The sequence below is a fragment of the Amborella trichopoda genome, chromosome 12 (genome assembly GCF_054954075.1).
Source record: "Amborella trichopoda isolate Santa Cruz 75 chromosome 12, AtrichopodaSantaCruz75HAP2 v2.0, whole genome shotgun sequence".
Classification (NCBI taxonomy): Eukaryota; Viridiplantae; Streptophyta; class Magnoliopsida; order Amborellales; family Amborellaceae; genus Amborella; species Amborella trichopoda.
The window spans coordinates 25737418-25751595 of NC_142347.1; the positions used below are offsets into that span (position 1 = coordinate 25737418).

The window sequence follows — 14178 nt, forward strand, 5'->3', positions numbered from 1 at the left end:
CTGTTAATGTATTATCTCATGCACCCTCTCTCTCTCACTCTCTCTCTCACTATCTCATCCGTCCCATTCCTGTTTCATCAGAGGCACATGTCAAAAGTTGTTCTTTATTGTTTTGTGAATGGTGACTTCAAGATTTCTCCCTTAAACGATGCAAAAAACAAAGCAAATACCTAAGGTGAATTTGCTTTTTACATCCAAAGGTGGTTATCAAGGGGTATTTACTTTTACATTCGAAGGTGGTTGATTTACCTCCCCCATAGCCAACTGATCTGCATCTACTTTCACCTCACGATAGAATTAGATGCTCGCATGTCACAAACATATAACAATTGTTATTCAAATTAGATGTCTGTCTTCATATGGCTAGGGAGTCTCCTTTGTAGTTGATCACATTTAAAGAGAATATTCAATGAGTGGAGATGTGCTATGCAGTACGAGCCTCATATAGAGCTGTGGCCATGTGACATGATGAGAAGAAGCTGTAGATGCACTCATGAAGCAATGAGAGTGGCTCACATCACATGTGATAGTTCCACCCTCAAAAGTACACAAACAGGTAAGGCCTTGAAGCAAAGCTGCAATTTCTGCTTCATTCATGTTGTTATACCACAAGGTCCTCAGAATAATAACACGATATTCCCTCTATGATCCTTGTCACTCCTTGTCTAGCTCTACCTGTATTTCTATGGGAGCTCTCATATAAATTTAGTTTTAAATTTCCTACTAGTGATGTACATCATCTATCTAATCTCACCTATCTTATGGGTGAAAATTGGGCATAGCTCCTTGTCTAGCATAGCTCTCTCTGAATTTGGAAATGATATCTTGCCTACTAATTTCCGAACATTAATTTTGGATTGAAGACACTTACAGATGTATTAGCTAGGATATTCTCTTTTAGTTGGTGGATATCTGTCATTTCAGGTTGATAAGTACTTTGATTTCTTTCTCTCCACATATTCCATTGCACAACTAATATGACAGCTTTCCACATAATAATAACTTTTTTTGATAGGTATGAGAATAAACATTGTTTTACAAAGAGCTGTGAACTTAGGAATGATAAGTCGGAATCTACTAATTGTGATACACATCCATAACTCGAGCATATGAACAATGGATGAAAAGATGATCACCACATTCTTCATTACTTTTTTTAACTTTTTGCACATCAAGCACACATTGATCAGGATTATACATTCTTATGGGATTATCAATATGAGGAGTTTACTTTGTCTTGTTATCCACACAGTGCTCGTATGGGGGTAGGTAACCTCCAAGCTACTAGTAAGATTTTCTTAAAAGTTATGTCTATTTGCATATGATAGTTCAATTGTGATTTTACTGGGAACTGGTTTGGTGCAGTTAATTCCTGTGTGTGCTTGTCACTTTTTGAGGTGAGCGGTAGATCAATTATAGGTCTTCCATAAAGTTGGTGAATTGTTTGATAGAAGTGTTTAGGACTCTCCTAGATACATTGGATGGACCGTTCATTTGTTTGCCCCTGATTTGAAGCCATATCATTGATAGTTGCCAAAAATTGGGTTACCTTTGCAAAACTTCTATGATAGACAAATCCGAGAGGCCATATCTTCGGACCACTTATCAAATAAAGAGCTAGTCATCTCCTTTGCCACTTTGTGTGCTATTATTTCTGATGAACAGAGTCTGCATTAGACAATTACTTACCAAATAGTTGATAGGAAGGATTTATTATTTGCAATTTTTATTACGTTGATTCCCACTTCCACACCATATTTGTTTTTCAGTACTTCAACTAAGAATTTTGCTCTATACTTCATCCGTCTCGACCAACATTTGGTCAAGATAGCTATGTTCATTAAATTCAGTCTTCGAATGCTTGAACTACCATAATTTTTTGAGGTGCACACTTATCCGCCTTTTGTTGAGTAAATTTTCTTGAGGTGCATACTCATCCGCCTTTTGTTGAGTAAATTTTCTTTTTTTTTTCTTGATGTATACAACGAGACCATTTACCTTTTATACAAGGTGGTCACATTCATGTACAACCATCCAATGTGAAATCTGATAGCTTGGGTGTGTCACAAAGTTCGAAAAAAATTCATTTGAAGTTTGAGCTTGGTCAATGCAGCCATTTAATTTCACATCCAATGGTCAAGATTAATTGTGATCACCTTGTACTGAAGAGGAATGGTCTCATTATATACTTTTCCTTAACTTAAAGGGCCGTTTGGATTCATGGAAAGAGATTATGTGGAAAAATCTTCCTCTGTAATGTATTTCAAGAAAAAGTATTTCCTAAAAAATAGTTTTTGGCTGTTTCGATTGTACATCGATGTATAGCATTTTCATGTTTTCATTAAATATTTTTTTACTTGTATTATCGTAATATGGTTATTTTTCATTAACTTTGAGATAGTTTCACTCTTTAAAAATTTTGTGATAATTTCTCTCTCTTTCTCTGTAAAGATTTTGAGATAGTTTATTTCTCTAAACCTTTAAAATCGAGATAGTTTCTCTATAAAAATTTTGATATATTTGCTCTTAAAAAAATTTAGGTACTCTCTCCCTCTAAAACTATAGTTTCTCTCTTTAGGACTTAAAATATGAGTTAGCTTATTTCACTAAAAATTTTGAGATAGTTTCTCTCTAAAAATTTTTAAGTACTTTCTCACTATAAAACTTAAAATTTGAGATAGTATTTCTCTCTAATAATTTTCAAGTACTTTCTCTCTCTAAAAATTTTCAGGTACTTTCTCACTATAAAAATTTGATGAGGAAAGTCATTTATCTATTGAGTTGGAATTTTATCTTGTTGGGCCCCAACTAAAGGAAGACCCTAGATAAACTAACGCCATTATGTAGGCTACCGACGATCGCAAGTTTAGTAATGGTATAGGCTTGTGAGGCTCAACTACTTCACTAGCTGCGACTATGGAACTACTACCTTAACACTAACGGTTTCGTTCCAAAACTTCGGATATGGGAGATAAAAGTTGGACTATGTGATCAAACACAGTGTATATAAATTATTTTTACATCGACAAGACAATTCACAATGTCCAATTACAAATAAATAACCATTGAAAAAAAAAAAAAGAAGAGAAATACGGTTCTCACTTGCTACCACTATTGCATACAATTCTTTAAATCAAAACTTTTACTTATTGTTTTATGGGAATAAAAGAGCCCAACAAAAAAATAAAATTTTAAAAAATAAAATTGTTAGAGATTACCTCAATCGGGATTAGTACACCCTATGTCGAGTTTCCTCCTATTGATAGTGCTCGGGATCTATAATCGGTCTCTTGATTCTTTTACTTATGGCAAAACCCTCTCAATGGTATATAGATCTTGATCAATAACGAACTACCTAAGGAATAACGAACTACCTAAGGCCTCAATGCGTTAGGAATAACGAACTACCTAATTTAATACATCCATTCCTTTTTCTTTGAATCAAATAATTTTGATTCACAACACTTACTAAATATTTTAAATATTTGATTTCATTGTGCAAGTTGGCATCATTCAAAATTAGAAAGCCAACTTGTATGTGATAATCTTCTCATTATGCAAGTTTGAATAATCCCTTATGAATAGGACACGCTATCCTTTAGTAGCCACTCGTGGGCCCCACTCAAATACCACATGTGTTAAATGGGCCTCTATATTTTATGGAGGGTCCCATATAATTTTAAAAAATATTTTATTTTGAATTTAAAATTTTAAATCTCATAGTTTATTTAAAACAGTGGAAAATGACTTTATCTTAGTTTATAAATTCAAATAACAAAAATAAAATACCAGAAGATTCACAAAACTTCAAATAAACATTCTAAAAATTATATAACATAAATTAATTAATTTTGATGGGATTTGGATTCGTTTAGATTTAAGAATTTATCAATGTACAGAACACTACCTTCAACTACAGACCACGATCTACCTAGATTTATCAAATTGACCCAACAGTTCCTATGACCCATAGTCCACTGCAGGGGCTTATGATTGGACCATTAAAGTTAGCCAATAGACTAGGGGATGCAATCACAGTATGTGAATTTCAGGTTCTTCTTTAGAGACAAAATCATGGTTTGCTAGACCATGATGCAATCACGACTCAATGGTGTATAGTGGTAATCTCTCGTACAAATACACGCTTCACCCTCAATGGTAGATCACTATCTCAATACGGTAATATATGTACATGTCGTGTGATGTTATAACAATAAAATTTTAGCCTTGTCTCTAAAGGTTATTCATCATACACAGGGATCCGGAAGGTTTCGACGTATGGTGGTGTGCCGGCGAGCCGTCGACACGGATGATCTGACTCGCTGACGTCGCCATGCGCGTTGCCACCATGCGCGATGTCGTTGTGTGCGTTGTCACCGTGCACGTTGCCGCTGAGCGCGTGATGCTGCCAAATGCACGACCTTACCAAAAGTGCGACGCTGCAAAGCGTGCGATGCTGCCAAGCGCGTGACGCGACAGTCCATGATTGCTTACATGCTTCTTGCGTGCCATGTGGCACTTGCATGCCCTTAGTTTGCTACTTGTTTGTTGCTTGCTGTCGCCCCCTCTCTTTGCTGTTTTTAAGCCCCACCTACACACCCCTCCATGAAAATTTTGCTCTCTCTCAAACACGTCCTCTCTCTCTAAGTTAGAGCTTTGAGCTTCAGCCATTCTTGGAGCTTGACCCTTGAAGAGAAGCTTGTGTGGAGCCTTGGGAGTTTCACTGAGTGCTGTAAGTAGATCTAGTTCCATGTTCCACACTTTTGTTTAATTAGCATATCATAAGTGTGAAATTTCAAGCATGAATATGGATGTAATTGAGAATAGGGATGTGATAGTGAATATGAAATCTTGTTGTATGTGCTTTATTTTTCTAGAGCTGTGACTCCTTTTTGTATAATTGTTTGAGTATCAAAAATATCTCTGATGATCATGAAATTTTATGGAAAAATGTCCCTTAAAATATATTTTAAGATGGAAAAGACCTCATGTCAATGCCTCTTCTGGCTTGAGAGTTATTAGCCATCCTTTGAAGCATGCCAGAATTGTGCCATAAATTTCCAAGAACTTTACATATTTTTATCTTGAACTACTCACTGATAAAAATGTCTCAAAATGAGCTCAAAACACTTCTAAATAAAATATGTACGAATTTTATTTGAAAATGGTCTTAGAAGCATGGTCAAATTATATGTGATTCGAAAGTTATGTTCTTTTTTCTATAAGGATGCTACACTAGATTTTCAGTTGAATTTTACAAAACTATCACATGCTTTATGTGGCATTTTTCACTACCATAATAGGTCAAAATGAGCTCAAACCACTTCTAAATGAAATATGTGAATCTATTTTGAAAATGGTCATGCAAGCATGATCAAATTACCGGTGGTTTGAAAAATATGTCCGATTTTCTATTAAGATATCACCCTGTAATTGCTGCTGTGAAAAGCCAGAAATTGCACCCAAAATCACTAACTGTTTGCAAACTTTAAGTCAACATTTAAGGATTGTTCCCTTCATGAAAGTTATGTTTTAATGAGCCTATAATGCTATAAAAGTGGTCTCAGGTCCACATGATTTTCGAATCCCAAGTTATGCCTCTAAAGGTGGACTCTGTTCACTGTGGCAAAACCAGAAAAATGATATGATGATAGCTTTAGAGCTAATGAGCCTATTGGCCGGTTATATGCATGACACGACATGATGATATCTCTGAAACTAATAATCATGATAATATGATTGTATGTATGGCATGTTGATGTTTACGTAAGCATGGGAATGTGTTGTTAGTGAGATATATGCGCGTGATAGTAAGACATGCTCTGTTATGATATGTGGAAATGATTGTAATACATGTTCTATGGTGATATGTATGCATGATTTTGAGACCCGCTAAGTGATACGTGATAATTGCCATGTGACCAGACCTATGTGATCTGCTATGTGATAAGTGATATGTGATAATTGCCATGTGACAAGACCTGTGTGGTCTGTTATGTGATAAGTAATATGTGACAATTGCCATGTGATAAGACTTATGCGATCATCTATGTGATAAATGCTATGTGATGAAACCTTGTGCAGACAATCGAGATATTTTTTCCCCTGACTCCTTATGATAGAATGGGAGTTAGGATGAGTGTGTGTTGGGAGGGTTGCACTCCCCCCCCCCCAAAAGTTGTGTGTAATGCTCTCTCGCCAGAAGGGTGTATGGAGAGGGTCCTGTCTTGCGAGGACATCACCTATCAAAAGCCCCGAAAGTTCATTGGGGACTCTGTGTGTGTGTGAGTGTGAAGACATTACGAAATGGGTCACCTATTTGTCGTTGTTTTCTCTCTTGAGTGATGGTAAAAGTCCTAAGCAATGAGCTTGTCTTAGCTTGATGGATAGGTCTTCTACTTCAGAAGTAGGGGAAACTAGGGAGTGAGTTGTGAATTGTTGTTACTTGCCTAAATACGTTGATTCTGTTAAGACTTGTATAGTTGAACGACTAATTGACGTTTGCTCTATATCATATATGATAGATCTGAATTTTCATTGCTTTACAATGATTGATGCACTACACACTGGTAGAGACAATTTTGAGACATGGCTCATGTTTACTACGGATTGCATAACACCCTGCTTATTAATATAAAAGAATGTTAATAGGCAGGAGGGCATGTCAACTTAATCTATTTACTGGGCTTTATAACTAACTCTTTCATATTTCATCCTCATAGAATGAGAGTCGCAGGGGGAAGATAGGTGGTTTGGCGATCGTGGTTGGCGGTTGGAGCGCCGCGCTTTGTGGAAGTTTTTATTTTCAATTGTTCATTTTGGATAGCAATAGCCATATGGTCCTAGTCCGTTTTTTAAATCATGTAAATGTTATTGGGCCTATGGAGCCTTGGACTTATTTGTAATACTTTTGGATCTCTTTGTATATATATATATGCAGTCTGGAGCTTGGTTGTCTAGTTTTAGTTTGTGTTCGTGTGATTGGAGTTTTGTTTTTCTTTCGTGGTTTGCTGTTATTCATTTTTCTTAAAAGCGTTGAGCGCACTCTCACCTGAGTGGCATTCGGTACCTTTGGTCGTAGTCCCTCTCGCTGTTGCCCTCCAACAAATACGGTAGGATGGTAGGGGGAGGGGTAGTGACAATTTATGATATCCGAGCAATCAGGATAGGATTCTTAGCCTAGAGAGTCTTAGAAGTGTCCTTAGGGTGGTTTTGGATAGGTTAGTAACTGGGTGTTCTCGTTTTAGGTCAGGATGCTGAGGACTCGTTCCAACAATTTGAGCTCGAGTAATGAGAACACGAAGGCATTCGGGGAATTTTTCAAGACGCTCGGGGCCATGACTCAATTGATGAAGGACTATATACCGGCCTCGGCTTCTTCTGCCCCAGACTAAGCAGATAATTGATTGACTGAGAGGTTCAGGAGACTTGCACCCCCAATATTCTCGGGACATGGAGGATTAGAAAGGGTTGAAAGATGAAGGAGGCAAGTGGAGGAATTTTTTGAAGTTTTGCATTACTCGGATGAGCAAAAAGTCAGGTTGGGGACCTTTATGCTAGAAGGGGATGCTGAACATTGGTGGAGCTCGGTGAAGCATTCCTGGGTGAAGACAGCGACTGCGGCCACCTGGGAGAACTTCCTAGTGGCATTTAATGAGAAATATTTTCCAGATTCTATCCGGGAGATGAAGGAAAGTTGAATTTATTGAGCTGCAATAGGGGAGACTGTCGGTAGAATAATATGCAGCTAAATTTGCTGAGCTTTCTCGGTATACTCCCCATATCATCAATATGGAGGCACGTAAGGCGAGTAAATTTGAGAGAGGCCTCAGGCTCGATATTAGAGGGAGAATAATGATGGCCAATCTTAAAATATTCTCCCCATTGGTGAAACTAACCTTGAAGATTGAGAAATATTGTGAGGAGTTCTGATTGATGAAGGAAGGGAGAGTAAGGTCCGCACCATCTGTAAATATTGGAAAGAAGACTCGGTCACCTCCTAGGGGAAATTTTAGAGGACAGGTTCACCAGGGCATCATGAAGGCCCAAAATAATTTCTCGGACGATATGAGAGAGAACCAGCGCTCGACATGCTCATATTGTGGGTTGAGTAACCACTCGATAGCTGAGTGCTATAAGAGGAAGAGAACATGCATTAAGTGTGGGATGCCTGGCCATTGGATCAAGGATTGCCCTATGATGAAGCCGAAGAATCAACCAAAGACTCAGGGTCGAGTGTTTGCACTTACAGAACAGAAGGCAAAAGCTTTTACTTCAGTGATTCGAGGCACGCTCTTTGTTTGTGGTAGATAAGCTAGAATTTTAATTGACCCTAGTTCCTCTCATTCGTTTGATGTACCTCATTTTGCATGCCATATGAATGTTGAACCTTCAATTCTTGAATACGCATTAGTAGGGGGCACACATGTGGGGGAGTCTATGGAAACATACATGGTTTACAAACAGTGTGGGGTTTTTCTTGAGAGATGTATTCTGCCCATAGACTTAATACTTTTAAATATTCAGGACTTTGATGTTATTCTTGGCATGGACTGGTTGTCTACACACCATGCCACTGTTGACTGTTATAATAAAACTGTGACCTTTAAACGCCCTTATCAATCTGTGCTGCACTTTGTGGGTACCAAGGATGCTCCCCCTCCACATTTTATTTCGGCCCTTCGGGCTTACTGTCATTTGGTTAAAGGAGGTGTCAGATACTTAGCATATGTGGTAGAAATTCAGGACGTTTAGTCTAAGTTACAAGAGATACCAGTGGTAAGAGATTACCTAGAAGTTTTTCCTAAAGAGTTGTCCTCTTTGCCTCAAGTAAAAGAGATAGTGTTTGAGATTAATGTGGTCCTTGATATTGCTCCCATCTCTAAAGCCCCGTATCGAAGGGCCCTAGCAGAATTGAAGGAGCTAAAAGAGCAATTGCAAGAGTTGTTAGAGAAGGGGTTCATCCGACCTAGTGTGTCACCTTGGGATGCGTCGGTTCTCTTTGTAAAGAAGAAGGATGGGTCCATGAGGATCTCTGCATAGACTATTGGCTGTTGAACCAAGTAACAGTGAAGAATAAGTACCCCCTACCAAGGATTGATGACCTCTTTGACCAGCTTCAAGGGGCCCAAGTGTTCTCCAAGATTGATCTCCGAATGGGTTATCATCAACTGAGGGTCAAGGAGGTAGATGTCCCCAAGACCGCATTCAGAATCCGATCTAGTAGTAATGCCGTTCGGATTAACTAATGCCCCAGCTGTTATGATGAATAGAATTTTCAGACCAAACCCTTTCTGGATGATTTTGTTCTGGTCTTTATTGATGATATTTTGGTGTATTCTAAGAGTCTAGAGGAATATGAGCAGCATCTGAGAGTAGTCTTCAGGTTTTAAGGTATGAGAAGCTGTAAGCCAAGTTGAGCAAGACTGAGTATTGGCTTCCTAGTATGGGCTTCCTTGAGCATGCTATTTCTAAGCATGGGGTCATAGTCGACCTTGCTAAGATCGAAGCCGTACTCAAGTGGGAAAGACCAACAAATGTGTCGAGGTCTATAGTTTTCTGGCATTGGCAGGTTATTATAGACGCTTTGTGGAAGGATTTTTAAAAATAGTGCTCCCTCTGACTTGTCTAACCCAGAAGAGTGTGAAATTTGTGTGGTCAGATGACAATGAGAAAAGTTTTCAAGAGCTAAAGAAGAGACCGACTACGGCTCCAATATTGACCTTATCAAAAGGAAGTGAGGACTTTGCAGTTTACACCGATGCCTCTCATAAAGGGCTCTGATATGTACTTATGCAGCGAGGGAAGGTCATTGAATATACCTCAAGACAGTTAAAGCCGTATCAACAAAATTATCTAACCCATGATTTGGAGCTTACGGCTGTAGTATTCACCTTGAAAATCTGAAGATACTACATCTATGAAGCTCAATTTATGGTGTTTACAGATCATAAGAGCCTCAAGTACCTGTTTTCCCAGAAGGAGTTGAACATGAGGCAAAGGAGATGGATGGCCCGATTGAATGATTATGATTGTGCCATCCAATATCACCCAGGCAAAACTAATGTGGTAGCAGATGCTCTGAGTAGGAAGCCTGTGATATCGGTGGCTCATCTAATGGTCTGAGAGATGAAGTTGTTAGAGGATGTAGTGGGATGGCACCCAGCTCTCCCACTTAGTGGTGGGGTAAGTATGACAGCTTACATACGAATAGAGCCCCAGTTTTTTCAACAGATCTGGCTGACACAAAAGAAGGATACCTAGCTCATGAAAATTTTGGAAGAGATAAAGTTGGGAAGGAAAGACGATTTCCTTATGAGCCGTGACGACTTGTTGAGATTTAGGGATCAGATCTGTATACCGAATCATGAGAATGTGAAGAGAGGTATCTTAGAGGAAGCTCATTGCTCTTGCTATACTATACATCCCAAGAGTACTAAGATGTATCAAGACCTAAATTTTTTTTTTTGGTGGAATGACATGAAAAGGGAAATCGCATTGTTTCTTTCTAAGTGCTTAACATGCCAGCAGGTGAAAGCGGAACATAAAAAACCCGTCGGGTTGCTGCAGCCCTTACCCGTGCCTGAATGGAAATGGGAGCACATTGTTATGGACTTTATCTCTAATTTGCCTAGAATGAGTTCTGAGCATGATAGCATTTGGGTCGTTGTAAACCGGCTAACAAAAGTTGCCATTTCTTGCCAATCTGCACGACCTACACCTTGGATAAACTGGCCTAGTTATATATCAAGGAGATTGTGAGGTTGCATGAAATACCAATCAGCATCGTGTTCCATAGGGACACTAGATTTACCTCTAGATTTTGGGCTAGTCTGCAATCAGCCTTGGGGACGAGACTTACTTTTAGCACTGCCTTTCACCCCCAGACTGATGGACAATCAAAGAGAACTATTTAGACCTTGGAAGATATGTTAAGGGCTTGTGTATTTGATTTTAAAGGGAGCTGGGATGATCATTTACCCCTGATTGAATTTTCTTATAACAACAACATCCAAGCTAGTATTCAGATGACGCCTTTTGAGGTCCTATATGGAAGAAAGTGCAGGTCATCCATTTGTTGAGACGAGATTTGTGAAAGGAGGCTTTTAGGGCCAAAAATTGTCGAAGTGACCTCAGAAAGGATTGCTTTGATTCGAGAAAGGCTTAGGACAGCTCAGAGTCGGCAGAAGAGTTAAGACGATAATCGAAGAAGAAACCTCGAGTTTGAGGTTGACGATCAGATTTTCTTGAAGGTGTTGCCAACTAAGGGCATTATGAGATTAGACAAGAAAGGGAAGTTGAGCTTGCGGTATATTGGACCTTTTGAGATTTTGGAAAACGTTGGAGGCGTAGCATATAGACTTGCCCTACTGCCCGAATTGGCGAATATCCATGATGTCTTTCATATATCTCTGTTAAGGGAGTACCTGCCCAGCCCGTCTCATGTTCTGAGATATGAACCGGTTCCGATAAGAGAAGATCTGACCTTCATCGAACAGCCTATTGAGATATTGGATAGAAGAGTGCAGGTACTGCGTAATATAGAGATCCCTCTAGTCCTTGTTTTGTGGCAGTACCATTCTCGGGAAAAGTTGACTTGGGAGCAGGAGAATGAGATATGGGAGAAGTACTCTCAATTGTTTGTTAAGCAGAGGGATGATTTTGGGGACAAAATATTTTTAATTGGGATGGGGGGGGGCGGTGATGTAAGGACCCAGACTTTTTCAGCATATGGTGGTGCACCGATGAGTCGTCGGCACAGGTGATCTGGCGCACTGACACCGCCGGGCGCATTGCCGTCGAGCGTGTGACATTGCAGAGAGCGATTGCTGCCGAGCGCGTGACACTATCGAGTGCACAACACTGTCGAGCGCACAATGCTATGGAGCGCGTGATGCTGTCGAGCACATGACGCTGCTGAGCTCACGATGTTGCCGAGCGCATGACGCTGCCGAGCGCACGATGTTGCCGAGCGCCTGATAGTCCATGATTGCTTGCATGCCTCTTGCGTGTCATGTGGCGCTTGCATGCCCTTGGTTTGCCACTTGTCTATTGCTTGTTGTCGCCCCCTCTCTTTGCTTATTTAAACCCCACCTTCACACCGCTCTATGAAAATTTTTCTATCTCACACACGTCCTCTTTCTCTCCAAGTTAGAGCTTTGAGCATGAGTCTTTCTTGGAGCTTGGCCCTTTAAGAGAAGCTAGTGTGGAGCCTTGGGAGTTTTACTTAGTGCTGTAAGTAGATCTAGTTCCATGGTTCGTACTTTTGTTTAATTAGCTTGTCATAAGTGTGAAATTTCAAGCATGAATATGGATGTAATTGAGAATAGGGATGTGATAGTGAATATGAAATCTTGTTGTATGTGCTCTGGTTTTCCAGAACTGTGACTCCTTTTGACCATTAAAAATATCTTTGATGATCATGAAATTTTGTGAGAAATTCCCCTTTAAATATATTTTAAGATGGAAAAGACCTTATGTGAATGCCTCTTTTGGTTTGAGAGTTATTAGCTATCTTTTGAAGCATGCCAGAATTGTGCCATAAATTTTCAGGAACTATACATATGTTTTATATGGAACTGTTCACTAATCAAAATGTCTCAGAATGAACTCAAACTACTTCTAAATGAAAGAAGTATTCTATTTTGAAAATAGTCCGGGAAGCATGATCAAATTCTTTATGATTTGAAAGTTATTTTCGATTTTCTATAAGGATACCACACTGGAGTTTTCGTTGAAGTTTTCAGAACTATCACTTGTTTTGTGTGGCATTTTTCATTGACCAATCTTGGTCAAAATGAGATCAAACTACTTCTAAATGAAATATGCATGAATCTACTATGAAAATGGTCATGGAAGCATGATCAAATTCTAGGTGGTTTGAAAATTAGGTTTGATTTTCTATTAAGATATCACCTTGTAATTGCTGCTGTGAAAAGCCAGAAATTTCACCCAAAATCATCAACTATTTGGAAAAATTTAGTTTAATATTTAAGGATTGTTTCCTCCACGAAAGTTGTGTTTTAATGAGCCTGTATTGCTATAAAAGTGGGCGCAGGCTTAAATGATTTTCGAATCCCAAGTTATGCCTTTAAAGGTGGACCCTATTCACTGTGAAAAAACCAAAAAAATGATATGATGATAGCTTTAGAGCTATTGAGCCTGTTGGTCAGTTATATGTATGACACAACATGATGACGTCTCTCAAACTAATAAGCATGATAATATGATTGTATGCATGGCACGCCGATATTTTACGTAAGCATAGGAATGACTAATTGACCTCTGCTCTATATCATATGTGATTGATTTGAATTTCCATTTCTTTACTATTATTCATGCACTACACACTGGTAGAGACAATTTTGAGGCATGGCTCATGTTTTATAAGGATTGCATAACACCATGTGTATTGATATAAAAGAATGTTAATAGGCAGAAGGGCATGGCAACTTGATCTATTTACTGGGATTGACGGCACACTATTTCATATTTCATCCTTGTAGAGTGAGAGCCGCAGGGGGAAGACGGGCAATTTGACGATCACGGCTGATGGTTGGAGCTCCGCGCTTTTGTGGAACTTTTTATTTTCAATTATACATTTTTTATGGCAGTAGGCATATAGTCCTTGTCCATTTTTGAAATCATTTAAATGTTATTGGGCCTTTGGAGCCTTGGACTTATTTGTAATAATTTTGGTTCTCTTTGTATATATATGCAGTCTGGAGCTTGGTTGTCCAGCTTTAGTTTGTGTTCATGTGATTGGAGTTTTGTTTTTTTTTCGTGGTTTGCTTTGATTCTTTTTTTTAAAAGCATTGAGCGGACTCCCACCGGAGTGGCATACGCTACCTTTGGTCGCAGTCTCGCACCCTGTTGCCCTCCGGCAAGTACGGTAGGACGATAGGGGGCGGGGTTGTGACAATCACACAGTCAATCGGTTCTTATTTGGGCATACTCCGACCTAATCAAGGATTAACCCACTACACCCTTCTTGGTTACATCCCTATGCCTAGGTACCTTGGATTTTTCCAAACTCGCCTGGCTTAGCATGTTGTGCCTAGTCCGAATATTGGCACATAATATTTGTCTAGTATGGTCCACATGAGGACCACACTCCCATTGAGTTTATATTTCACTATATAAAACGCTCATATAAGCTCTCATAAGGCTTTTAAGGGC

General features: G+C 39.1%; 1 long non-coding RNA gene across 1 annotated transcript; it reads left to right on the top strand.

Moving 5' to 3' along the window:
• The first annotated feature begins 432 nt into the window (after window positions 1–432).
• Window positions 433–13744, top strand: LOC148779499 (uncharacterized). Its single transcript, XR_016046319.1, has 3 exons — window positions 433–556; window positions 4258–4732; window positions 13506–13744. It is a non-coding gene; the product is annotated as an uncharacterized LOC148779499 (long non-coding RNA).
• The last annotated feature ends 434 nt before the right edge of the window (window positions 13745–14178 follow it).